The sequence below is a fragment of the Palaemon carinicauda genome, unplaced genomic scaffold (genome assembly GCF_036898095.1).
Source record: "Palaemon carinicauda isolate YSFRI2023 unplaced genomic scaffold, ASM3689809v2 scaffold63, whole genome shotgun sequence".
In the NCBI taxonomy this organism is placed as follows: Eukaryota; Metazoa; Arthropoda; class Malacostraca; order Decapoda; family Palaemonidae; genus Palaemon; species Palaemon carinicauda.
Window position 1 is genome coordinate 293,734 of NW_027171905.1, and position 25,767 is coordinate 319,500.

The window sequence follows — 25,767 nt, forward strand, 5'->3', positions numbered from 1 at the left end:
GCTTGAAAAAAAATAACCACTGGGGGTTAAGGGTTGGAAAGTTCCAAATAGCCTGGGGGTAAAAGTGTTAAGTAATGAGGCCATGCCCTTTTAATCTATATTAAGTGGGTGTGACCAGGTTATTTAAGTTTCCTTTATTTTATTATTCCTGTGTTCCACCGACCTAAAGCTGTGTCGTCCTAAGAGGTTACTATAGGAGAGGTGTAGCTCTCTCTCTCTCTCTCTCTCTCTCTCTCTCTCTCTCTCTCTCTCTCTCTCTCTCTCTCCCCCGTAAGAATACCCAGCTCTCTTAGGTAAGGTTAGGTTAGGTTGAATTTGATACAGCTTGAGATTTGCCTACATACTGTAGTTGAAATCAATTCATACAATATGTACTGTACTGAAAAAGATTGTCTCTCACACAGAAGTAAACTTAAGTCAACTGAAATCTTATGTAATATAGACTTTTATTCAAATCTGTATTTTGTTCCTACATGAGTACAAACGCTTGTCGTTTAATATGGATATGATATCAGCAAAGTTGGAACTTGGGTGTTAAGATTTTCAACAAGGTGTCGGTAGTTTCTGGAGGGTAGAGGAGTCCCGCCCCTCCCTGTCAGCTAACCGAATAACGACTGACTTTAGCCTCCAAGACGTATATATGTGCGCTAAGTGTTCCACATTTGGCTCTTAGTTTTACATTTTCTTTTTCAGGCTGTATAAGTAATGTAATTATTATTATTATTATTACTTGCTAAGCTACAACCCTAGTTGGAAAAGCAGGATGCTATAAGCCCAGGGGCTCCAACAAGGAAAATAGCTCAGTGAGGAAAGGGAACAAGGAGAAATGAAATATTTTAAGAAGAGCAACAACATTAAAATAAATATCACTTTATAAACTATAAAAACTTTAACAAAACAAGAGGAAGAGAAATAAGATATAAAATAGAACAGTGTGCCCGAGTGTACCCTCAAGCAAGAGAACTCTAACCCAAGACAGTGGAAGACCATGGTACAGAGGCTATGGCACTACCCAAGACCAGAGAACAATGGTCTGATTTTGGAGTGTCCTTCTCCTAGAAAAGCTGCTTACCACAGCTAAAGAGTCTCTTCTACCCTTACAAAGAGGAAAGTGGCCACTGAACAATTACAGTACAGTAAGAAGAATTGTTATGTAATCTCAGTGTTGTCAGGTGTACGAGGACAGGGGAGAATATGTAAAGAATAGGCCAGATTATTCGGTGTGGGACTGTATAGGCAAAAGGAAAATGAACCGTAACCAGAGTGAAGGATCCAATGTAGTACTATCTGGCCAGTCAAAAGACCCCATAACTCTCTAGTGTAGTATCAAAATGGGTGGCTGGTGCCCTGGCCAACCTACTACCTACTAAATGGAGAAACCATGTTTAGGCATGCAGTCATGCCCAGGAATATTTGTCAGGCGGTGCGTAACAGTCATGAGCAAGTTGTCCGTGTAGATTCCCATCTGCTGTGCCCTTTATGCAGAGGTCATGACTGCTTACAGTCTCCGTCATATGAGAAATGTAAGTCATTGTCCTCCTAGTGGCAGGAGTATAAATATTTTGGTGTAAAGACGAGAGAGAGAGAGAGAGAGAGAGAGAGAGAGAGAGAGAGAGAGAGAGAGAGAGAGAACCAAGCAAATCAGATTCTTCTCCTTTTGAGTCATCCTCGTTGTATAAGAAATCCGCAGGGCCCCATCATTCTCCTGGTTGAACTCTGGCTTCTGATCCTTCGCTGTCGGTGTCCTCCAAAGGGAAGGCGACAAAGGATGACGATACTTATGTAACCTTAAGGCAAGCCCAGAGCGATTTGCGTTTACCTGTCTTCCATAAAGACACAAGTACAGTACTGTACCCATTCTCCTGTAGGTGAACCTAAGACATAGTTCTTTGAAATGACGATGCAGACATGGGCGATGTCCTAAGGAAATTATGGCCTTCCTTAGGTTAGAGGCTCTGGCTTCGAGAAACGTCCTAATTAGCCAGAGCTCAGTTCTTTTTTTTTTCCACACAAAGAAGTAGAAGGAACGGCGGAAAAGTAGAGGAACTCCACCAAGGACTCACTTTTCCGTTGTGCTGTCATTTTTTATATATCTGTAACACCAGGACCAACCCCAATAAATATAGCTATGACTGTCTTAAAACCATCCTTTAAGTAGATCCCTATAGCTCAAAAAGCTAGGGTATCAACAATGCAGTCTATTAAAAGAGCAATGGATTCACTACAACTCTCACATCCCTGTTTTGTCCAGTGCATAAGGGGAAGGGGTAGAAGGGGAGCTATAACCCATTATGGTAGGCAAAGGGCATTACTACAGGGCAGAGGACTGGACAGTGGAGGTCCTCAGACACTGATACCACTTCCCGTTCTCTAACTCTCGTTCTCCTCTCACTCAGACTGTGGCAGCAAGATTGTCGTCATACCACCAGAATTCTCAGAAAGATGTGATTCTTCAAGGAAAAGCCCAAAAGATGATGGGAAAAGATGCACTACAAGTAGTCTTGGATGGGTCTCCAGGCTTATACTGTTGTCTATTCCTAATGGAAAAATCAACAAGAGGCTGGAGACCTGCAATTGACCCTTCCACCATGAACAAGTTTATGTAACAAAATGTATTCAAGATTGATATAGCAAGCACAGTAAGAATGGCCATCGGGGAGAATGATTATAAGCTCTCTGAACCTGAGAGATGCATGTTCCCAGATCCCTGTTCATCAATCTTCAAATTAACCCTTTTACCCCCAAAGGACATACTGGTACGTTTCACAAAACCCATCCCTTTACCCCCATGGACGTACCGGTACGTCCTTGCAAAAAAAGGCTATAAAATTTTTTTTTTTCATAATTTTGATAATTTTTTGAGAAAATTTAGGCATTTTCCAAGAGAATGAGACCAACATGACCTCTCTATGACAAAAATTAAGGCTGTTAGAGCAATTTAAAAAAATTATACTGCAAAATGTGCTGGGAAAAAAATAACCCCTGGGGGTTAAGGGTTGGAAATTTCCAAAGAGCCTGGGGGTAAAAGGGTTAAAAGTTCTGTGCTGTGGAGAGTTGACTGCCTCCTAAGTATTCATTCTAGTTTTCACAAGCATATCTGCTTTGGAGCATGCCAATGGGATTCGGCCACTGAGATACCTGGACGATTGGCTAATCCTTACATTTTCAATATTAAACTTACCCGATAATCATGTAGCTGTCAACTCCGTTGCCCGACAGAATTCTATGGAGGGATACGCCAGCTATCACAATACTAGAAGGGGGTGTACTTACCAGCGCCACCTGTGGCCAGGTACTCAATCATTTGTTGTTGACACCTCCTCAATTATTCCTCTGTCGTGCTTCCGGCTAGACGTTCTGGGATACGCTCATGGTCTTCGAGTTTATTCATGGATATTTGGTGAAGTATTCTCTTAGATTAACGGCTGTCGCATACTGGAATCCTTTTTATATTAGCTAGATAGCTTTTATATAAATACTGATTAACGGTTAATGAATTTTTGCTTGTTTTTGGATCACCCTTTGACTAACTCTTTGAAACAAGATGTCTGACGTTTCGCAAGCTCCCTCCCATAGACGATGTAGGTCTTGCAATAGGCGTATTCCGAAGGCCTCGGTAGATCCTCACACCGCTTGTTCTGACTGTAGGGACAGGCCCTGTCGATTAGAAAATCGGTGTGAGGAGTGCGCCGGACTTTCGGAATTGGATTTTGTCCGTCTTTTAAAATATTCATCTAAGTTAGAGAGAGGTAGAGTTAGGAGAAGTTCTTCTCACTCTTCTATGTTTTCCTCACCTCATGATCCCCTACCTTTTCCTACCCCTGTAGTGGCTACCCCCGAACCTACTGTGTGCCCTCCGCCTGATATGTCAACTGTTTTGCGTGCTATTCAGGCTTTAGGAGATAAAGTAGAATCAGTGGTAAGTGACCATAAGTCTCTGATGGCCGAGGTTAAAGAACTGAAGGTCAAGAGTGCAGTGGGTGGAAATAGTGCCAGTGCTGTGACGAGTGCTAGTGTCTGTGCAGTGCCAAGTGCTAGTGGTGCCAGTGTGGTGCGTGAGGATTTTTCTGTGCGAGCCAGTCGTCCTCCCAGTCCGGGACCTCTTGCAAGCTCCCATGCCCAGGGGAGAAGCAATGTCGAAGGGCTTAAGGGTTCGACAGGCCTTGTTAGGCGCACAGAATTATCCTCGGTGGTTGCGGGCGTGTCTTCCTTAGACCGTCACTCCCACCTGCAGACGATTGAGCCCGTCTTCTCGTCCGCTGATCTTCATGCAGGGAAGAAACGTTGGTCTCAGGTCTCGAGACCGCTTAAACGTAGAGTTCAGTCAGCGAGTGCTCAGCCAGGTTGTAGTCATTGGCTCAGCTCCGACTCGCCTCAGTCATCGGTCGACTGTACTCCGCCCAAGAGGAGTAAGGTTCTGCCTATACAGACCCCGACTGTGACTTTACCTCAGTCTGTTATCGTTTCTGCTGACCCCAAGTGGACCCTGCTTCAGTCCATGCAAGCTCAGCTTTCGGACTTGATGCGTGAGTGTCGGGCTGAGAGTGTTGCTCCTCCTCCTCCTCCTACACTCCCTCCACCTGTTCTCGCTCCGCCTGTGCTCGCCCAGCCTGCACCTGCTCCGCCTGGTCGCAGCACCATCTGCCAGGCGTACGATGTTGAGCCACTTTCGGAGTTTGCTGTTCCCAGTGTTGTTCAGCCTCAGCCTTCTTTAAGGCAACCCTTGCTTTGGGATCAGGAGAGTTATTCCACTCTTCCTCCTCCTCCCCTTGCTGCTCCACCAGTGGTGCAACTCTCGGTTGGGGTACAACAACCTCTCCCCTCCGTAAGTCTGTCTGCTCAACCATCGCTGCAGCGAGCTCAACCCTCATCTAGGCAAGCTCCTCTACACCATGGACTTGCGCCTCAGGAGCCTCAGCTTGCGAGAACTTTACCTTGTTCTGCGCAGCCTCAACCTCTTCATGCTCCACTCATCCCACAGGAACAGGAACGGACTACTCCGCCTCCGTCCTCCGCTCAGCTTGTGCAATCCTTGGGTTCAACTCTTGCTAGGAGTCAACCTCCTTCACCCATGCGCCTGCCTTCTGCTTCGTCTGTTGTTCAGCCTATGCAGTCTGAGCCTCAGGTTTTCCCTCAAGATGAGGAAACCTCTGTTATTGTTCCTACCCGTTCTGACTCTGCGGTTCAGCATACTGGTCCTATCGCTTCGCTACCCTCTGCTGATGAAGTGTCGGATGATGAGGAGGCACACCTTGATCCCTCATCAGACGTGGAGGAGTCTAAGCTTTCTCCATTGTCTATTGATTTTCGAAAGGTCTTGGCTCTACTCAGGGAGCTTTACCCTGACCACTTCGTCTCTGCTGTTCCCCGCTCTCCTCCATCTGAGTTTTCGCTAGGCGTACAACAAGCTAAGTCGAACTATACTAAGCTTGTCCTAGCTAGATCCTCCAAGAGGGCTTTAAGGATCTTAGGGGAGTGGCTTCAGTCTAAACAACACCTGGGCAAGACTTCCTTCATGTTCCCTCCAACGAAGCTCGCTTCGAAAGGTTGCGTTTGGTATGCCACAGGGGAAGCACCAGGCTTGGGAGTACCTGCCTCTGCCCAGGCTGACTTCTCAAGTCTGGTGGACTCGCCTAGGAGGACTGCGATGAGACGCTCGAAGGTTTGTTGGACCTTCTCAGACCTGGATCATCTTCTGAAAGGGTTGTTCAGAGCTTTCGAAATGTTCAACTTTCTCGACTGGTGCCTGGGAGCCCTCAGCAAGAAAACATCTCCTGCGGACAAAGACTCTGCCATGCTAATTATGTCCTGCATGGATAAGGCCATCAGGGATGGATCGGGTGAGCTAGCGTCGTTATTTGTATCAGGGGTGTTGAAGAAAAGGGAACAACTATGTACCTTCCTCTCCGCCAGCATTACACCGTGCCAACGGTCACAACTCCTTTTTGCTCCACTCTCAAAGTTCCTCTTTCCCGAGGAGCTAGTTAAGGACTTGTCGGCTGCCCTGATACAGAAGGACACGCACGATCTTGTAGCCTCATCGGCTCGTAAGTCTAAGGTTACCACCTCTGTCCCCAAGACTTATCGCTCCCCAGTGGCTGATACCCCGGCCACTAGGTTCATACCGCCCTTTCGTGGTAGAGCCCCCAGCCGAGGAAGCTCCCGTCCAGACTCTCACAGGGGCAAGTCTAGGAAAGGACCCAGGACATCTAAGGGAAAGCACTGACTCTCAGATTCTCCAGACAACAGTAGTAGCCAGACTCAAGATCTTCTGGCGAGCCTGGGAGAAGAGAGGTGCAGACGCACAGTCTGTCAGTTGGCTGAGGTACGGTTACAGGATTCCATTCTGCCTCAAACCGCCTCTGACCACATCGCCCATCAACCTCTCTCCCAACTACAAAGAAGAGGACAAGAGGCTAGCATTGCAACAGGAGGTGTCGCTACTTGTGCAGAAGAAGGCAGTGGTTATAGTCCGGGACCATCAATCCCCGGGCTTCTACAACCGTCTCTTTCTTGTAGCCAAAAAGACAGGAGGTTGGAGACCGGTGCTGGACGTCAGCTCTCTCAACGAGTATGTCACCAAGCAGACGTTCACAATGGAGACGACCAAGTCGGTCTTAGCAGCGGTCAGACAGGAGGACTGGATGGTCTCGTTGGACTTGAAAGATGCATACTTTCACGTTCCCATTCATCCAGACTCCCAACCTTTCCTGAGATTCGTTTTCGGAAAGGTTGTCTATCAGTTCCAAGCCCTGTGTTTTGGCCTAAGCACAGCTCCTATGGTCTTTACTCATCTGATGAGGAATGTAGCGAAATTCCTGCACTTATCGAACATCAGAGCCTCCCTCTACCTAGACGACTGGCTGTTGAGAGCCTCCACGAGTCGTCGTTGTCTGGAGAACCTCTCTTGGACTTTAGATCTAATCAGAGACCTAGGTCCATTAGTCAATATAGAGAAATCTCAACTCATTCCCTCCCAATCCATTGTGTACCTGGGAATGGAGATTCAGAGTCGGGATTTTGGGCTTTTCCATCGGCCCCCAGGATAAACCAAGCCCTAGAGTGCATCATGAGCATGCTGAAGAGGAGCAATTGCTCAGTGAGACAGTGGATGAGTCTCACAGGGACCCTCTCATCACTGGCCCTGTTTGTCGAGCTAGGGAGACTCCACCTCCGCCCTCTTCAATTCCATCTTGCAGCTCATTGGGACAAGGGCTCGACTCTAGAAGCAGTCTCTATCCCTATCAACCAAGAGATGAAGACCACTCTCCGGTGGTGGAAGCACAATCTCCTTCTCAAGGAGGGTCTATCATTGGCCATCCAGACCCCCCATCTTCATCTCTTCTCGGATGCATCGGACTCGGGCTGGGGTGCGACCTTGGACGGACGGGAATGCTCAGGAGTATGGAACAAGGAACAAGGATTACTCCACATCAACTGCAAGGAACTGTTAGCAGTTCATCTTGCCCTGTTGAACTTCAAGTCCCTCCTGCTAGGCAAAGTGGTGGAGGTGAATTCAGACAACACCACAGCCTTGGCTTACATCTCCAAGCAAGGAGGGACCCATTCGAGGAGCCTTTACGAGATCGCAAGGGACCTCCTCATTTGGTCAAGAGGTCTAAACCTCACACTGGTCACGAGGTTCATCCAGGGCGATATGAATGTTTCAGCGGATCGCCTCAGCAGAAGGAATCAGGTCATTCCCACGGAATGGACCCTCCACAAGAGTGTGTGCAACAGACTTTGGACCTTGTGGGGTCAACCTACCATAGATCTGTTTGCCACCTCCATCACCAAGAGACTTCCGCTTTATTGTTCCCCTGTTCCAGACCCTGCAGCGGTTCATGTGGATGCTTTTCTTCTGAACTGGTCCCATCTCGACCTGTACGCATTCCCTCCGTTCAAGATTATAAACAAAGTTCTGCAGAAATTCGTCTCGCACGAAGGGACACGGCTGACGCTGGTTGCTCCCCTTTGGCCTGCAAGAGAATGGTACACAGAGGTACTTCAATGGCTAGTCGACTTCCCCAGGACTCTACCTCTAAGAGTGGACCTTCTACGTCAACCACACGTAGACAGGTTGCACCCAAACCTCCACGCTCTTCGACTGACTGCCTTCAGACTGTCGAAAGATTCGCTAGAGCTAGAGGCTTTTCGAAGGAGGCAGCCAGTGCGATTGCCAGAGCTAGAAGAATTTCCACTCGTAGAGTCTACCAGTCTAAGTGGGAGGTCTTCCGAAGCTGGTGTAGAGCCAATTCAATATCCTCTACCAATACCTCTGTGATCCAAATAGCTGACTTCCTTCTTCATCTTAGGAATGAGAGATCCCTTTCAACACCTACGATTAAAGGGTATAGGAGCATGTTGGCCTCAGTCCTCCGCCACAGGGGTTTGGACCTGTCTTCCAACAAGGACCTTCAAGACATTCTCAAGTCTTTTGAGACGTCTAAAGAACTTCGTCTTTCCACTCCAGGCTGGAATCTAGACGTAGTCTTAAGGTTCCTTATGACATCTAGGTTCGAACCTCTCCAGTCAGCTTCCTTCAAGGATCTTACCCTCAAGACTGCTTTTCTCGTTTGCCTTGCAACAGCTAAGAGAGTCAGTGAGGTTCATGCCTTCAGCAAGAACATTGGTTTCACAACCGAATCAGCTACATGTTCTTTTCAGCTTGGATTCCTAGCAAAGAACGAGCTTCCTTCACGTCCTTGGCCTAGATCGTTCGAAATACCTAGCCTCTCCAACATGGTAGGTAACGAACTAGAGAGAGTTCTTTGCCCTGTCAGAGCTCTCAAATATTATCTGAAGAGGTCTAAACCTATTCGAGGACAGTCAGAAGCCTTATGGTGTGCCATCAAGAAACCCTCGAGACCCATGTCCAAGAATGGGCTTTCGTACTATATAAGGCTTCTGATCAGAGAAGCACATTCTCACTTAAAGGAGGAAGACCTTGCATTGCTGAAGGTAAGGACCCACGAAGTAAGAGCTGTAGCTACTTCGTTGGCCTTTAATAAAAACCGTTCTCTGCAGAGCATTATGGATGCAACCTATTGGAGGAGCAAGTCAGTGTTTGCATCATTTTATCTGAAAGATGTCCAGTCTCTTTACGAGAACTGCTACACCCTGGGACCATTCGTAGCAGCGAGTGCAGTAGTAGGTGAGGGCTCAGCCACTACATTCCCTTAATCCCATAACCTTTTTAACCTTTCTCTTGAATACTTTTATTGTTGTTTTTATGGTTGTTACGGTAGGCTAAGAAGCCTTCCGCATCCTTGGATTTGGCGGGTGGTCTATTCATTCTTGAGAAGCGCCTGGGTTAAAGGTTTGGTAGAGGTCCTTTAGTAGGGTTGCAACCCCTTGTACTTTGGCACCTTTGGGTTGATTCAGCCTCCAAGAGGAACGCTGCGCTCAGTAAGGAAGACGAACTTTAAATAAAAGGCAGAGTAACGGTTCTATTCGACTTCCTTACCAGGTACTTATTACAGTGATACCTCGGTACTCGACCATAATCCGTTCGAGATCCGTGTTCGACCTCCGATTTGTTCGAGTACCGAATTTTTTTTCCCCATAAGAAATAATGGTATATATTCTATTCCGTTCCCAAGCACTCGAACAGGCCCAAAATATTAATAAAACGTGTACCTAAACAACAATAATTATCTAAATGTGTATGAAATTGGTCAGAAAATCCTATAAAACAATTTTAAACCATTTACTGTACTAAAATAAAACAATTTTAAACCATTTTCTGTACTGTAGTGAACATACCTTTGAGCAGCGGTTCGATGGCATACAGGGATGGATGTGGAGAGGATGGAAGGGGGAGGTTACTGCTTGGAAGGAGAGTCCCCTTCCATGATGTGGCGGGGTAGTTCTCCTTCAGGAGTTGTTTCTCTCTCCAATGAAAGGGTGGGCAGATCTATTTCAGGGGTTTCTTCTCTTTGTCTCTTCTTTGGAGGAGAAACAGGCTTTGATGTAGCAGCTTTCTTTTCTTTTGTGAAAAACTGGTCTATTGTTAATTGTTTCTTCCTCCTCTGCAGTATTCTTCGAAAATGATACATGACACTATCATTAAACATATGCACTGCCCGGTTTGCTACTGCAATTTCTGGGTGGTATTTTTCAGCAAAAGCCTGCACATCTGCCCACTTGGAACAAATTTCATTGATGAGAGAACTTGGAACATCCTCCCTTACCTCATCCTCTTCTGAAGATTCCTGCTCCACAATCAGATCCTGCTGCTGTTGTTGTTGCAGGTGCAACAATTCTCCACAGTCAACTCGGTAGAATGGCTTTCTACAAGCTCATCAATATCATCCTTGTCGACCTCAAGCCCCAAACTCCTGCCCATGACAACAATTTCCTCAACGACATCAGTGTCATCAGAAATTACAGGGGTAGCAGTGCTTGGACCCGCCTCTGGTTGGAAACCTTCAAACTCCCTCTCTGTGACACATGATGGCCACAGCTTACGCCAGGCAGAGTTCAATGTCCTATAGGTCACACCTCGCCAAGCTTGGTCAATCATGTTAACAGAGTTGAGGATGCTGAAGTGTTCCTTCCAGAATTCCTTTAGGGTCAACTTCGTGTCACTGGTCACTTCAAAACACTTTCTGAAAAGGGCCTTGGTATAGAGTTTTTTGAAGTTTGAAATGACCTGTTGGTCCATGGGCTGGAGTATGGGAGTAGTATTGGGGGGCAAGAATTTGATTTTGATAAAGCTGTATTCTTCTTTCAAGTCATCCTCGAGACCTGGAGGATGTGCAGGAGCATTGTCCATAACCAGAAGACATTTCATTGGCAAGCTCTTTTCAATGAGGTAAGCCTTAACCTGGGGGGCAAACACTTCGTTTATCCACTCAGTAAAGAATTGTCTTGTGACCCAAGATTTAGTGTTCGAGCGCCACATAACTGGTAGTGCACTTTTACAAATATTATTTCGTTTGAACACCCGGGGGTTGTCCGAGTGGTACACTAACAAGGGTTTGATCTTGCAATCGCCACTTGCATTTGCACACAGCAACAATGTTAGCCTATCTTTCATTGGCTTGTGACCTGGCATCTTCGTCTCGTCCTTGGTAATGTACGTATTGGCTGGCATTTTCTTCCAAAATAACCCAGTCTCATCACAATTAAAGACTTGTTGTGCGATCAAATTTTGTTCATTTATGTACCGATCGAATTCCCCCACGTATTTATCGGCTGTAATTTGATCCGAACTAGCTGCCTCCCCATGCCTAGTAACACGATGAATACCTGTTCTATTACGAAACTTTTCAAACCAACCCCTGCTCGCTTTAAATGTAAATGAATCACTTTCACTGGTACTCGGACTTTTCTTCACTAATTCTTCATAGATATGCAACGCTTTTTCACAAATGAACGCTTCACTAACACTTTCCCCGGCCAACTGTTTTTCTTTAATAAATATTAAAAGCAACTTTTCCATCTCCTCAATCACTTGTGGCCTTTGCTTAGTTACCGCCGTAACTCCCGTTGCAACATTCGCCTTCTTAATCATTTCTTTATGCTTTAAAAACGTAGAAATGGTCGACTTCGCCATTCCGTATTCTACCGCTAAATCGGACACTCGTACACCATTCTCATATTTCGCTATAATTTCCTTCTTCAACTCGATCGTTGTTCGCACTGTTTTCCTCTTCTCCTTCCCCTTAACACTCATTACTTTCTTGGGACTCATTATGAAAGCTAAAAAAGCAATTAAAAGCACTGAAAATCACTAAATCACAACGAATGCTGATCGCGCGTTGTCTGAGTGACGCTCTCGAGAGAACTGATGCTTCCCGAACAAGCGAGAGTGGCCGAGATGGCGCGATCATCACAAAGCCCATGCGGTCGTCACGTGTTCGGCTGGTCGAGTACCGAATTTTTGGTCGAGCACCGCAGCAAAAATTTCTCGAAAATTTTGGTCGAACTCCGAATTGTTCGAGTATAGAGTCGTTCGACTACCGAGGTATCACTGTATTTCATTGTTATTTGAGATAACTGTTATATGAAATTTGGGATACTTAGCTATCCTTTAATCATGTACACTGGTTTTCACCCACCTCCCTGGGTGTGAATCAGCTACATGATTATCGGGTAAGTTTAATATTGAAAAATGTTATTTTTATTAATAAAATAAATTTTTGAATATACTTACCCGATAATCATGATTTAATCGACCCTCCCTTTCCTCCCCAGAGAGAACCAGTGGACCGAGGAATAATTGAGGAGGTGTCAACAACAAATGATTGAGTACCTGGCCACAGGTGGCGCTGGTAAGTACACCCCCTTCTAGTATTGAGATAGCTGGCGTATCCCTCCATAGAATTCTGTCGGGCAACGGAGTTGACAGCTACATGATTATCGGGTAAGTATATTCAAAAATTTATTTTATTAATAAAAATAACATTTCTCATGGAGGCAACTCCTTCAACATCAGAACAAACTTCTCTCCTTCTGCCATGATCTAGGGATCATGGTAAATCTAGAAAAATTCAGCATCATACCCTAACAGAGGATGGAATATCAAAAGATGTTAGTGGACAAGTCTTTCCATCTTATAATTGGGTCTCAAGAGTCGCAGGAGTAGCATGCCCTTTTCTACGCCATTAACATTTCCCAGCACGTCAGCAGTACTTACTGGATCATCTACCATCATCAGAGAAACTCATCCCTTACTGCAGTTTACATCAGCAGTCACTTGAGTGATGTCTGAGGAAATAGTGGCCAGCAATGAAACAAGAAGTGATGTCTGATCAAGATGGATGGCTGAGGGATATGAATCTCTCGAATGAGTGCCCTTCACCAGTGCTGCTTCTTTTTTTCTATGTTTTAAAAGAAAGTTCAGGTGTCCATTTAAGGAGCCAGTTCATCGCAGGTCGCTAGTCACAAGAAGAAAAAAGCCTGCACATCAGCCTTCTGGAACTGAAAGCAGCGTTCTTGACACTGCAGTCATTCTAATAAGATCTGATTGGTCACTCTGTTGATTGGATGAGCAACAACACCACCTGTAGTAGTATATGTCAAAAAGAAAGGAAGTACAGTACTGTAAGTTTCAAAGCACCTCATCAAGTTGGCGATGCTGGCTAATGAGTAGGCACTGAACAAAGCAGTCGAACTGTCGGGAATAGTCATTCCCAATAAAAGTAATGTTATCGTCGACACCCTAAGTCGACAAGGACAAGTGGTCAGATTGGAGTAGTCCTTTAATCCTCAAGGGGTGAGGAGCCTATTGACTTATTTTTGCATCCCAATGATCTGCCTCTTTGTGACGAGACTCCACAAGAAGCTCCAAAGTTCCTGATCACCAGTTCTGGATCAGGCAGTGTCATTAGAGGATGCATTTTAATATCCATGGGCTGCCCTGGACGTCTATGCTTTGCCACCGATTTTACGGAAATACAGTGCAATTAATAAACTAACCGATTTCCTTAGAGTAACATGGCTTGATGAAATGCCATCAATGCTTTTTTATCAGATATTATTTCATAGTATTCTTCATGAATACATGTTTAGACATATATGGGGAAGATCTGCAGATAGAGGATCCATTTAGAATGATTGATAAGTAGGATATTTTATGAGGAATTTTATTCTTGTGCTGTATCTAGACTTTGAAGGCAAAGACTACACTAGTTGACATGGCATTTTACAAACTTAAATAATTCAAGTCTGTATTTAATATTGGTCTTTTGCATGCTGTAAACTCTCATAGACAGCCTTTTAAAAAATTTTCCTTGGACCAAATGTATTTGAAATCAGCTTCAGTAAACAAGAGATCTTAGCTTGAGAGTTTTCATATTGTAAAATATCAGGAAGGCAACGTTTAGGAAAGGGTATGATTTTGTAACCATTTTTATTTTGAAAATTAAGATCTAGATTCATTGAAAATTATACTAGGAAGCTTCCAACGAGATAATCTTTCATTTGACAGTCTGTTCTAAGACATTTCCCTTTAGAAATAAATGAGAAGTTCATTTTAATGGAAGCCTTTGTAGCTATCTACATTAATTCTGTAATATTCTGATCACTAACCATGTATGATGGGCAAATTCACAATCATAGATTCCTTGTTCTTCTTTTTCTCTGATTGAGAAAGTCTCCCATTCGTGGTTATTATATGTTGGTAGTATTGATTTTATTTCAGGCCCTGTATGGATTTCCTTCGGTTGTTTGAGAGCTTTTCCTTGAAAAGATGAGACTGAAGGATTTTGTGCCAAAAGTAGACTATAGCATTTCTAGACCAGAATCTCTTATGATTTACACTTGATATCCTGCAATAGACTTGTTGTTTTTCCCTTCAAGAAGGATAGCAGGGTAGTCTAGGATTATTTTTCTATAGTGCGTCATTAATAGATCTAATATCCTATAAATTTTGCTGAAATTTTAAACAAGAATCTATTGGGTCATATGTGGTAGTTTCTGATGCCCGTGTATCACCAAGCCATGTCAGTTTTCTATAGTGCTTCATTAATAGAAGATCTAATATCCCATAATATGATTTTGCTGATATTTTAAACAAGAATCTATTGGGTCATATGTGGTAGTTTCTGATACCCGTGTATCACCAAGCGGGTAGTTTGTAGCGCTACGGCCAAGCGTCCTAATTTGCTTATTATCGCTCCGACTGTTATCTTGTATAGGATAAAAACGTTTGGAAATGGTCTACGGATCTTAAATATGTGCTTAAGCGCACACTTTTATGTTTTTTGCCGAAAACCCTAAATTACCTGAAAATTTGTGGCTCGAGTTCTTACTCCGGCCACGAATCTTCTCGCTCCCGTAGTAGGTAGGGGGGGGGGCAAAGCTCCCCTGGGTAAGGATACGGCTTTTAGCATAGGTTACGTGGGTTTTTTAAGTTAGCTTCTCCCGCCAAAATCGTTTTTAGAACGACGGCCACAGTTCAGAATATTCCAGTCTTCTACGAACTCGATTTTAGAATGACGGCCACAGTCCACCCCACTTTCTAATATTCCCATTTTCTATGAATGAAAACGGATCTGGCCGTCACCCTACAAAGGCTCCCACCAAGCCATGTCAGTTTTATTATTTTTGGTTTCTTGGTTGGTTCTGTGGTTGTCCCCTTGATTCAGGGATATTTTGAATTTGAAGTGCTTTTTATACTGACTCAAGAGTTTCAAAACTTTGAAGACCCAATGTTATTCTATATATTGAATTGGTTACTTCGTACATACATACATACATACATATACCAAAGGCACTTCCCCCAATTTTGGGGGGTAGCCGACATCAACAAATGAAACAAACAAAAAAGGGGACCTCTACTCTCTACGTTCTTCCAGCCTAACCAGGGACTCAACCGAGTTCAGCTGGTACTGCTAGGGTGCCACAGCCCACCCTCCCACATTATCCACCACAGATGAAGCTTCATAATGCTGAATCCCCTACTGCTGCTACCTCCGCGGTCATCTAAGGCACCGGAGGAAGCAGCAGGGCCTACCGGAACTGCGTCACAATCGCTCGCCATTCATTCCTATTTCCAGCACGCTCTCTTGCCTCTCTCACATCTTTCCTACTTCGTGACTAGGTTTATTACCAAGTCATGTCAATTTTATCTTTTTTGGTTTCCTGGTTGGTTCTCTGGTTGTCCCTTTGATTCATGGATATTTTATATTTGAAATACTCTTCATAATGACCCCAGAGTTTCAAGACTTGGAAAACTCAATGTTAGTCTATACTGTATATTGAATTGGTTATTTGTGACTAAGGAATATCTTTTATGGAAGTGTTATGGATGCCATTAGTTAGTAGTACAGTACTTTATGTGATTCAATATTGCTAATCCATCTGGATGAATAATGATTAGTAATGAAAAGAGTCGGTAATACTGTACTGTAATTATTTATCCTGGATGTCAAATATTTAGTCTAGATAAATCTCCTTTCATATTTAATACCACAAATTTTTATTTGGTCATGTGGCTGATAAAGAAAAGCCTTTTCGCTCTTAATCCCATAAAATCAGAAGAGGAAGAAAAATTGTTTAATATTTAACCCTTTAAGAGGAAATTAGTCATCAAAAAGTTAGTTGCATAATTTAATAAAGGCTTGTTTGTATATTCTTGGAATTAGTTTTATGCTATGCTAATATATACGGCCCCTCATAAGCCACATTAATACTGTACTATGCTATTGTTCATTTAACCCTTTTACCCCCGGGGTATTTGGAATTTTCCAACCCTTAACCCCCAGGGGGTTATTTTTTTTCCCAGCACATTTTGCAGTATAGTGTCTTTAAATTGCTCTAACAGCCTTAATTTTTGTCATAGAAAGGTCAGGTTTGTCTCATTCTCTTGGAAAATGCCTGAATTTTCTCAAAACATTATCAAAAAATATGAAAAACTAATTTTTATAGCATTTTTTTGCAAGGACGTACCGGTACGTCCATGGGGGTAAAGGGATGGCTTTTGTGAAACGTACCAGTACGTCCTTTGGTGGTAAAAAGGTTAAGCTGTTTTGTATGTGCATTTTCTAATTTTTCTTTATATTCCAGGTTACTTGTTAAATATTATCCAGCAAGATATGAACTTTTATGCAAGTGAAGTGACCTAACCCAAGCTAGTTTTGGAAAGGAACATGCAAGTAATGTTCGCAAGAACATTCATTTTTATGATGGCTCAATAACGGTGTATTCAGTGTTCTGAAGAAAGAACAGGTAAATATAATTGATCAGTAAGTAGCTGATGTTTTTATTCTTTCAATAAAAATATACATTTAGCAATTAAATCCTCGTTAAAATGGAAATTTCTTATTGGTTTTGTACAATACTAAATGACCATGATGTATTTTGTCATATATCATGTTGAATTTGGAACCACTTTATTTTAATTCTCTATTCTATAAATTCCATTGCAAGATAAGGTTTGTGTTCTACTTTACATTGTGGTGATTTTAAAAATATTTTCTATTATTTGATGACTAGCATAGTTGTATTCTAGATTTATACAGTACTGTATACTATGTGAATAAGTACAGATCAAGTGCTCTATTTACTGTAGTACAGGACAGTGATACAGTATTGTTATAGGGATTAATTACGGTTTTTAGGTACAGTATAGTGAATTACTTTGAGGTATGGGTTGATGATATGCCTGATGTGTAAGGGATGAAGCATTTGGCCTTAACCCTTTTACCCCCAAAGGACGTACTGGTATGTTTCACAAAAGCCATCCCTTTACCCCCATGGACGTACCGGTACGTCCTCGCAAAAAATGCTATAAGATTCAATTTTTTCATATTTTTGATAATTTGTGAAGAAGTCCTTGATTTTTTTTGCAATAACTTCTTAATTAGTCTAGTATCTTACCTCTTCCTTTAGTTTAATATTAATTGAATTTCTCTCAGGAGTTTACATAAGCAAAGTTTCGTGGGTGAGGGATACGAATGCTGGTTTCTTTCTTTACTAGACATAAAAAGGGGTTTGAACAGGCACTTACAAGCAGTCAAAAACAAAAGCGTGGTTTCTACATTAACACTTAGTGATGAACTCAGACGTCTTGACACTGGCTGGAGAATTTGGTGAATCCTGGTTTAGTTAGGCCTAAACGTCATCTATAGGCCTACTGTCGTCGCTGAAGTATAAGCCTTCGTCAGGTGTTGGGAAGGCTGGCGCGAAGTTCTAGACACGCCTTGGTCACTCGGGGACGTCACGCCTCTCGGTCGCTCTGGGACGTCTCGCCAAACGCACTCACAGACACTCAGGTGCGGGCGTAGTAACTTTGTTCGTCGTCCTCGTTCTCAGGGGTAATTGTTCCCCTGTAATTTCGCGGCTGCTTTAGTATTCTACGTAATCGCCGTCCCTCAATTTGGTATAGGCAGCCGCCACGGGTTGGTCGTCAAGGAGACCCGGCAGGTTAAGTAGGTCGTTAGACCTATTATACAGAGTGACTACTAGGAAGAGAGCGAGATGCCGTCTTCTCGTTGCTTATATATGGTCGTCCTGGGCGTGTCAAGCTATCCTTAATCACGTGACTTTTTCCCGGCTTCCACGTCTCATTCGTCTATGTTCCGTTCGACATTCAAGAACGGATCCTGTCGTTTGGGGGGGTTGTTTACGGGAAAGAACCCTGGAGTCAGCGAAATTAGTTGAAAACATCCTACCTAACTCCCGTTCACTCTCCTGTCTCTCCACAACTCTTTCTATATCTTTACAATTACTACTAACTGCATTTGTCTCCCCATCTCTTATTAATTAACAAAACCCACAAATAAAGACATCAACAACATACACAAACCTTCTGCATATGAAACTTACTCAAAAATAAGCATCTGTCTGACACCACTCGGCCAGCTACTAGGATTCTTATAGAATCCTCACATACAACAAAACAACAAACCTATTCTTTAGGTTTCCCAGTAATAACTAGTAGCAACTCACTAATCCTTTCCAATTTTCTGAAAACCAAATACTTCACCACATTATACGTTACCACAGTAATAAGTACAATCAAAAACACATTACACATAGTCAGAAATGGTGCAACATCTTTCTTGTAAAACAGAACATAATCATTATCAAGTGGCATTGCCACATTTTCTACCACTGTTAATTTGTCTAGCTGAAAATGATTAATCTTGTTCTCGTAACTCTTTGCAATGGAAGATTGATTTAATTCATAATGCAAAAACACACTTGGTACATAATAGAGATAATCATTTATCACTACTGAGCAAGAATCTGCAAATGACTTCAAGTTTCCTAACTGAAATGTTTGAGTCTTCCCATCACAAGTAACTTCTGCATTTTTAGTACTTTGTACATAAACAAAAATCTCATTACCTAAATGTAATGCCCTGTATGGCAAAGCAAAAGTTTCAAATTTACACTCTCTCATCAACTCATAATTCTCAAAGAAAATACCTTGGATACACGGAAAATTGCTCATAGGTTGTTTAATTTGCACAAAATTGCACATGGATTGACTTTCACTTATCAACACACACTGTTCTAAATCACCTTCTTCTAAAATAATCATCAACAACTTGTTCTTATCCAATGCTAGACGAACCTTCGGATGGTTCCAAATTATTGTTGCATTTCCTATCTTAACTGGGAAAGGATGTATTGTATATAGGTCAAACAAATTCATACCCTTGAAGGGGATCAATACCAACAAATACCCTTTTGTTACTTTCACAGTTGACATTGTGTAATACCAAAATATATCTTCTAGCAAAGGCTTGGAATGGCTATTTACCATACACCAATCGATAATTTCTTTCAAAGTTTTTGGAGAAATGATAGCAGGGCTGAGTATTCCCTTTTGTGCATTTATTAGTCCGTTCACAGATTCCTTGTGATCACCAATCTCGATTTCTACTTCATGAATCAACTTAAACACTTGTTCTATGTCACCTATTTTATCAGAAACATTCACGTTAACTTGATTAATAAATTCCACCATCTTTTTTATGTTCTCTACATTCTTATTATTATTTTCTATTAGAGTACTTATAAGATTACCCTTCTGATTAGCCCATTTCTCGATTAGTTCTACACGATCAGTCAAACCTCTTACATCGTTTTCTGTAGCCACTCCAAACAAAGCACTAAATGCACTACCTACAAAAGGTAATAAAGATCTCTTGTTTCTTTGAGGCCTGACAATGTCTTCAATTTTACCCTGTAAATTTCTTAATACTTCTACAAAGGCAGAATCACTATGGGTTAGTATGCACTTCCGTAGTTCTTTATCTAACTGGTTCAAATGTTCTTCCCTTTCTAATATTGAATTGACATTAATTTTTACTACAGCAAAATCTGTTAACAGTTCACCTTTTCCATGATTTTGTATCAAGGCCCCACTTTTAATGTCTATTTCGCAAGTGATACCGACCACCAGGGGTAGGATCAGAAGGAAGTTTTTCCACCACTTCCTGTAGAAGTTGAGAGGACCATGGATTAGTTTTTACAACCTTCATATGATTCCAATGGGCATACCTTACATCTAAATTCTGTTCATGTATCAGCTTAAATTTATTATTCCTTTCCCTTTCTAACACTCTATAAGGACCTTCAAATTTGGGAGATACCTTTTCATTTGGTCCTTCCTTTACATGTACCTTTATATATACTTGTGAGCCTATCTTCAGGTCAGTCATGGAACTAGTTGTGTCATAGTATTTCTTATTTACCTGTTGGCCCTTTTCTAAAGATTGTCTGGTTTGTCTTATTATTTGAAAGGTTCTTTGCAGTTTCCAAGCTATATAGTCCTGGTAATCATATGTGTGCCTAGGAGGTTTTGCGTCATCTAACAATGAGTTTGGCAGTCTTTTCTGATAACCATAAAGCAAAAAGTGTGGGGTTTCTCCTACTGTCTCATTTACTGTGTTATTCAAAGTAAACTGAACGTCCTCTAACGCTAGGTCCCAATCTTCTGTAGTTGGACTAATGATAGTTCGCAGTACATCCAGTATCTTCTTATTGGCCCTTTCCACTGTCCCATTTGAACTCGGCTTATAAGGGGTTATCTCGCATTTCTTTATCTCAAAAAATTCACAAAGCTTTTTCATTACCTCACTGGTGAATTCGGGTGCATTGTCCGACAAAAGTACCTCCGGACACGAATGTCTTGTGAGTATTCTGGTCTTTAAAGCTTCTGCAACAGAAACTGCAGTTCTATCTCTGACTGGGACAATTTCTAAATACCGAGTCAAATAATCAATGAATACCAGTATATATTTATTTCCTCTCAAAGTTTTTGGAAAGGGTCCTATATGATCCATCTGAACTACCTCAAAAGGGTTTAAATTACTAGGATATTTTTCTAAAGGAGCTCTGACATTTACATGACCTTTATGCCTATTACAAGTTTGACATTCATTTACAAATTGCTTTGCTTCTTCGCTGCACTTAGGCCAAAAATAATTTCTATTTATTGTTCTCAGAGTCTTTTTGATTCCTGGATGTCCTGCCAACTTGTGGGTATGTGTTAGAGTTAATACTTCTTTAGTCAGGGTGTCAGGCACATATAGTCTAGAGCAAGCACTCCTATCCTTAGCCTTCTTATATAATATCCCATTTATTAATTCAAAATCTGACCTAGAGGTTTCATCTTGTAGCAAATCTCCTATTATTTTCCTGATACTTTCTTGTTTCTCTTGTTCTATTTTAACTCTCTCCAAATCTAAGTCTACGACCTGACAGCTGAAACAAAAAGTGTTAGTTGTGATAATTCTTTCAGTATCCTCTTGTGCTCTAGATAATCCATCTGCTAAAGTATTAAACTTACCTGGAATGTATCTAAATTCTGGAGCAAACTCTAGCACACTAATAAACCATCGATTAAACTTTAAGTTATTAGTGAAAGCTCTTTTCTTAAATAGGTCACAGATGGGTTTATGGTCAGTAAGTACATTTACTTTGTGTCCTAACAAAATGTGCCGAAACTTTCTCAGTGCCCAATAAATGGCTAAACATTCCTTTTCTGTGGTATTGTAATTTCGTTCGGCCGCATTCAGGACTCTACTTGCATAATATACTACCCTCATTCGGGTTTTTGCCTTCTGTAACAATACCGCTCCTATTCCTGTATTCGAAGCATCACATGCTAAGTAAAATTGCTTGCTAAAGTCTGGATACACTAAGATAGGATCTTGGATTAATTTCTCCTTCAACTTTTGAAAAGCCTCCTCTTGCTCTGCTTTCCATTCAAACTCTACATCCTTCTTAGTTAATTCTGTCAATGGTTTAGCTATAGTAGCAAAATTTTTGACAAATGGTCTATAGTATCCTATCATCCCTAAAATCTTCTTACACCTTTCAAATTTTGTGGAGCAGGATATTCCACAATCGCCTTTATTTTTCCTTCTTGCATGCGTAATCCATCAGCACTGATCACATGTCCTAAATATTCTAATGATTTCCTCAAGAATTGACATTTCTTAACCTTTATCTTTAATCCTGCCAGTCTTAGTCGTTCTAAAACGATTTCTATGGTTCCGAAATGGCTCTCTATATCTTTGCTAAATATAATGACATCATCTAAATAGACTGACACATTCTCTATGTCTCCTAAGATCTGTAACATTAACCTTACAAAAGTCAATGGAGCTGATGTTAACCCAAATGGCATTACCTGAAATTCTAAGTGTTCTTTATGTGTGCTGAAGGCAGTTAATGGCTTTGATTCTTCGTCTAAAGGTACTTGCCAATATCCACTTAGTAGATCTAAGGATGAGAAGATCTTTGCTCCTCCTAACTGAGCCAAAACATCGTTTATTACAGGCATGGGCATCCTATCAGGAACTGTGTTCGCATTCAACTTGCGATAATCAATCACTAATCTGTAACTTCCATCTTTCTTTGGAATCAACAACATGGGAGAATTATAAGGTGATTTAGAGGGTATGACCACTCCTTCTTCTTTCATTTCTTCTATCATTTTATCTACTATTGGACGTTGGCTGATAGGTAATTTATAATTAGGTATGAAAAAGGGTTTGGCTCCATCATCTAGGATTATCTTATGTCTTAACACCTCAGTCCTACCTAACCTATCACCTGTAATTGCTATGCCCGGCCTATATTTATTTAAGGTTTCTATTAACCTTTTACGGTACTCAGGAAAATCGGTGTTATCTATCTCCCTATCTATTCCTGCATCAATGTTTCCTATGGTAAAGAATGCTTCCTCCTCTAACGGAATCATTTTGTGTGTAACTTCTATTCCTGTACAAAATTCTGTACCCGCTAACAAATGGAGTCTTTTATCAGAATAATTCATGACATAAGTAGTACAGGCTAATCCCTCCATCTGAACAAATGAGTTATCCTTTCTGACATATTCTGGTAATCCTTCTGGGGTCAAGATTACATCATTATTTGTGTGTAGGCGGGTTATCAAATATACTCTAGTAAGAGTATTGGGCAGTAGTACTACATCTCTAGCTAGCCTAAATCTTATTTTGTTTGCATCTGCTGTGCTGATCAGACTTATCTCCCCAGTTTGTACTTGAGTACAAAAACATGAATCTTCATCTCCTCCTTTTTGAGATTCTGTTTCTCTTAAGTGTCTTAATTCTTGTGAATTCAATGTGCCTAGCAGCAAAACTTCTTGGAATTCCCTTTTATCTATTCTCTCAGATTCTCTGTCGACATTTTCATCCTTAGTATGTGTGCTACCTTTACAAGAAGTAATTTCTCCCTTTCTGGGTGCAATTGCTAAATTCTCTTCTTTCTCCCTTTCTTCTGATTTTACTTTGATTTCCCTTTCTCTTTCTGAACCGGAGTGTGTTTCAACTATCGAAGCGGTCCCCTGCAAATTGGCCAAATTTGTAGTGGACTTGTCATCAACAAGTTGGAAACAGACTTCCTGATTATTTCCCTTTAGAACTAATCTTCTGTCTTGACAATCAAAAACTATGCCAAAATCTTGCATTGTTGCAAAAGAAATCAAAGCTCGAGCGGGAAATGCTACTTCTTGCAAAACCAAAAATGGCACTTGACACTTCTTCTCTAGCAATTCAATGTTTAAATCTATGGCTCCTACATTGTTAAGCTGATTGCCAGTTATCCCCTGAATTAATGTATCCTCACTCCTAATTGCAGAAATAGGTATATTCAAATAATCAGTTAAGGTATGGAGCCCTATGAGATTTACAGTACTTCCTGAATCTAACAAACTAAGACATTCTTTACCTTCTATCTTGATATTTGTCTTGGGTAATGATTGCTGTCGGAAGGATAAATATGTTGCTGGCAACGTGGATGTACCTCCGCTACCTGCAACATCCTTCCATTCTTTGGTTTCCCTATTTCCTGGACTCCTATCCTGCTCTTCTAGTCACTTTCTATTACCTTGTTTTTCTTCGGAGTAATTAGTAGGGTTTGAGTTATCCCTTGCCTGTACCTGAGGAGTATTTTCGGAGGGTTTATTATGTTTCTTACCTTGGTACCAACATTCTTGGTCTGTGTGACCTCCTCTTTGACAATACTGGCAATACCTATTCTTTGGTCTAGCTCCCTTATGATGATAATTCCCTCTAGATTTATATGTTTCATTATAATTTCCTCTTCTTTCTTCATTTGACTTGCCAGGGGGCTGGTTATTTTGATAATCTTTAGGGTAATGTTTATTCCTACCGGTCTCGTTTTTCTGTATAATTTCTTGACATTCGTTCGGTGTTTTTGTGGTTTTCTGGGCAGGATCTAACTTTAGGTCTTCCAACAAGGCCGCATACATCTTACTGTAGGCCACAAGATTTAGAACTTCATCTATATCTACCAGGTTCTTATTATCCTTACTAAACTTGGTTCCGTCTCCTACCGTGATTGTGGGCAATGACAAAAAGTCTTCCCTAACTGCTCTTACCTGATCCCTAACCTGGGCACGCCAACTGGCCCTGGATTCACCTTCACATTTATTAGTTGAGGTAAGCCTATACAAGTTCGACAACCGATCGGTCTCCTTGGCCGATCGCCACAATAGTCTGCATTCCTCCTTGAACTCGTTGAAAGTGGTAATTTTTTCAAAGGCCTTACCGTTTAATGTAGGGTGAGCATCCCCTACGTCTACGTTGACTAACATCATTGCCTGTTTAATTTTTGCAACATCGTCAGTTATTTTAAAACTAGCGATCCTATTCTCTGTGTCCGCTAACCACTTATCTACACTGTATTTCTCTAACCTTTGTTTGTCGGGATTATCCCTACTTACATTTCCACAAAACCGTGTGGTTTGTGTGATCAGCCCAGCGGAATTCATATCGGCAATATTTGCTCTTACCGGACTCGAACTTCGGTTTCTAGTCAGATTTTGACGTCTTCCTACACTAGCACTTCGCGACCGTCTGTCTGCAGTTAATCTCAAGTCGTATTGATATTGTGTAAGTCTTTGGAAAATATTGTCCAGACTCATATCACAAAAAAAGGAAAAATTAAAACACCAAAATTTTCTTACGAGAGACAAATGCCCTAACTTCCTATTCTATAGAGAGACAGTATTTATACAAAACAAGAGAGTGAACGAAAACATGCAAACTACTCACATATCCATTGGTTCACGACTCCTTTGGTTTCCCTCTGTTTTTCTTGAGATTGTTTTGTATTTCTTCGACACATAAAAGGGGGTTTCAGCACTTTCCTGAAATAAAGCCAGTATTAGTTCAAACTTAATACAACACGGCACAGTATCCCTTAACGATGCCACCATTTGTGAAGAAGTCCTTGATTTTTTTTGCAATAACTTCTTAATTAGTCTAGTATCTTACCTCTTCCTTTAGTTTAATATTAATTGAATTTCTCTCAGGAGTTTACATAAGCAAAGTTTCGTGGGTGAGGGATACGAATGCTGGTTTCTTTCTTTACTAGACATAAAAAGGGGTTTGAACAGGCACTTACAAGCAGTCAAAAACAAAAGCGTGGTTTCTACATTAACACTTAGTGATGAACTCAGACGTCTTGACACTGGCTGGAGAATTTGGTGAATCCTGGTTTAGTTAGGCCTAAACGTCATCTATAGGCCTACTGTCGTCGCTGAAGTATAAGCCTTCGTCAGGTGTTGGGAAGGCTGGCGCGAAGTTCTAGACACGCCTTGGTCACTCGGGGACGTCACGCCTCTCGGTCGCTCTGGGACGTCTCGCCAAACGCACTCACAGACACTCAGGTGCGGGCGTAGTAACTTTGTTCGTCGTCCTCGTTCTCAGGGGTAATTGTTCCCCTGTAATTTCGCGGCTGCTTTAGTATTCTACGTAATCGCCGTCCCTCAATTTGGTATAGGCAGCCGCCACGGGTTGGTCGTCAAGG

At 41.8% G+C, this 25,767-nt stretch overlaps 1 long non-coding RNA gene across 2 annotated transcripts in view; it reads left to right on the forward strand.

Moving 5' to 3' along the window:
- Positions 1 to 25,767, forward strand: part of LOC137637280 (uncharacterized) — a 70,143-nt gene that overhangs the window by 19,402 nt on the left and 24,974 nt on the right. For both annotated transcript variants that reach the window (XR_011043518.1, XR_011043517.1), the window contains exon 2: positions 16,516 to 16,677. This is a non-coding gene — a long non-coding RNA (uncharacterized lncRNA). The remainder of the gene's footprint in view (positions 1 to 16,515; positions 16,678 to 25,767) is intronic.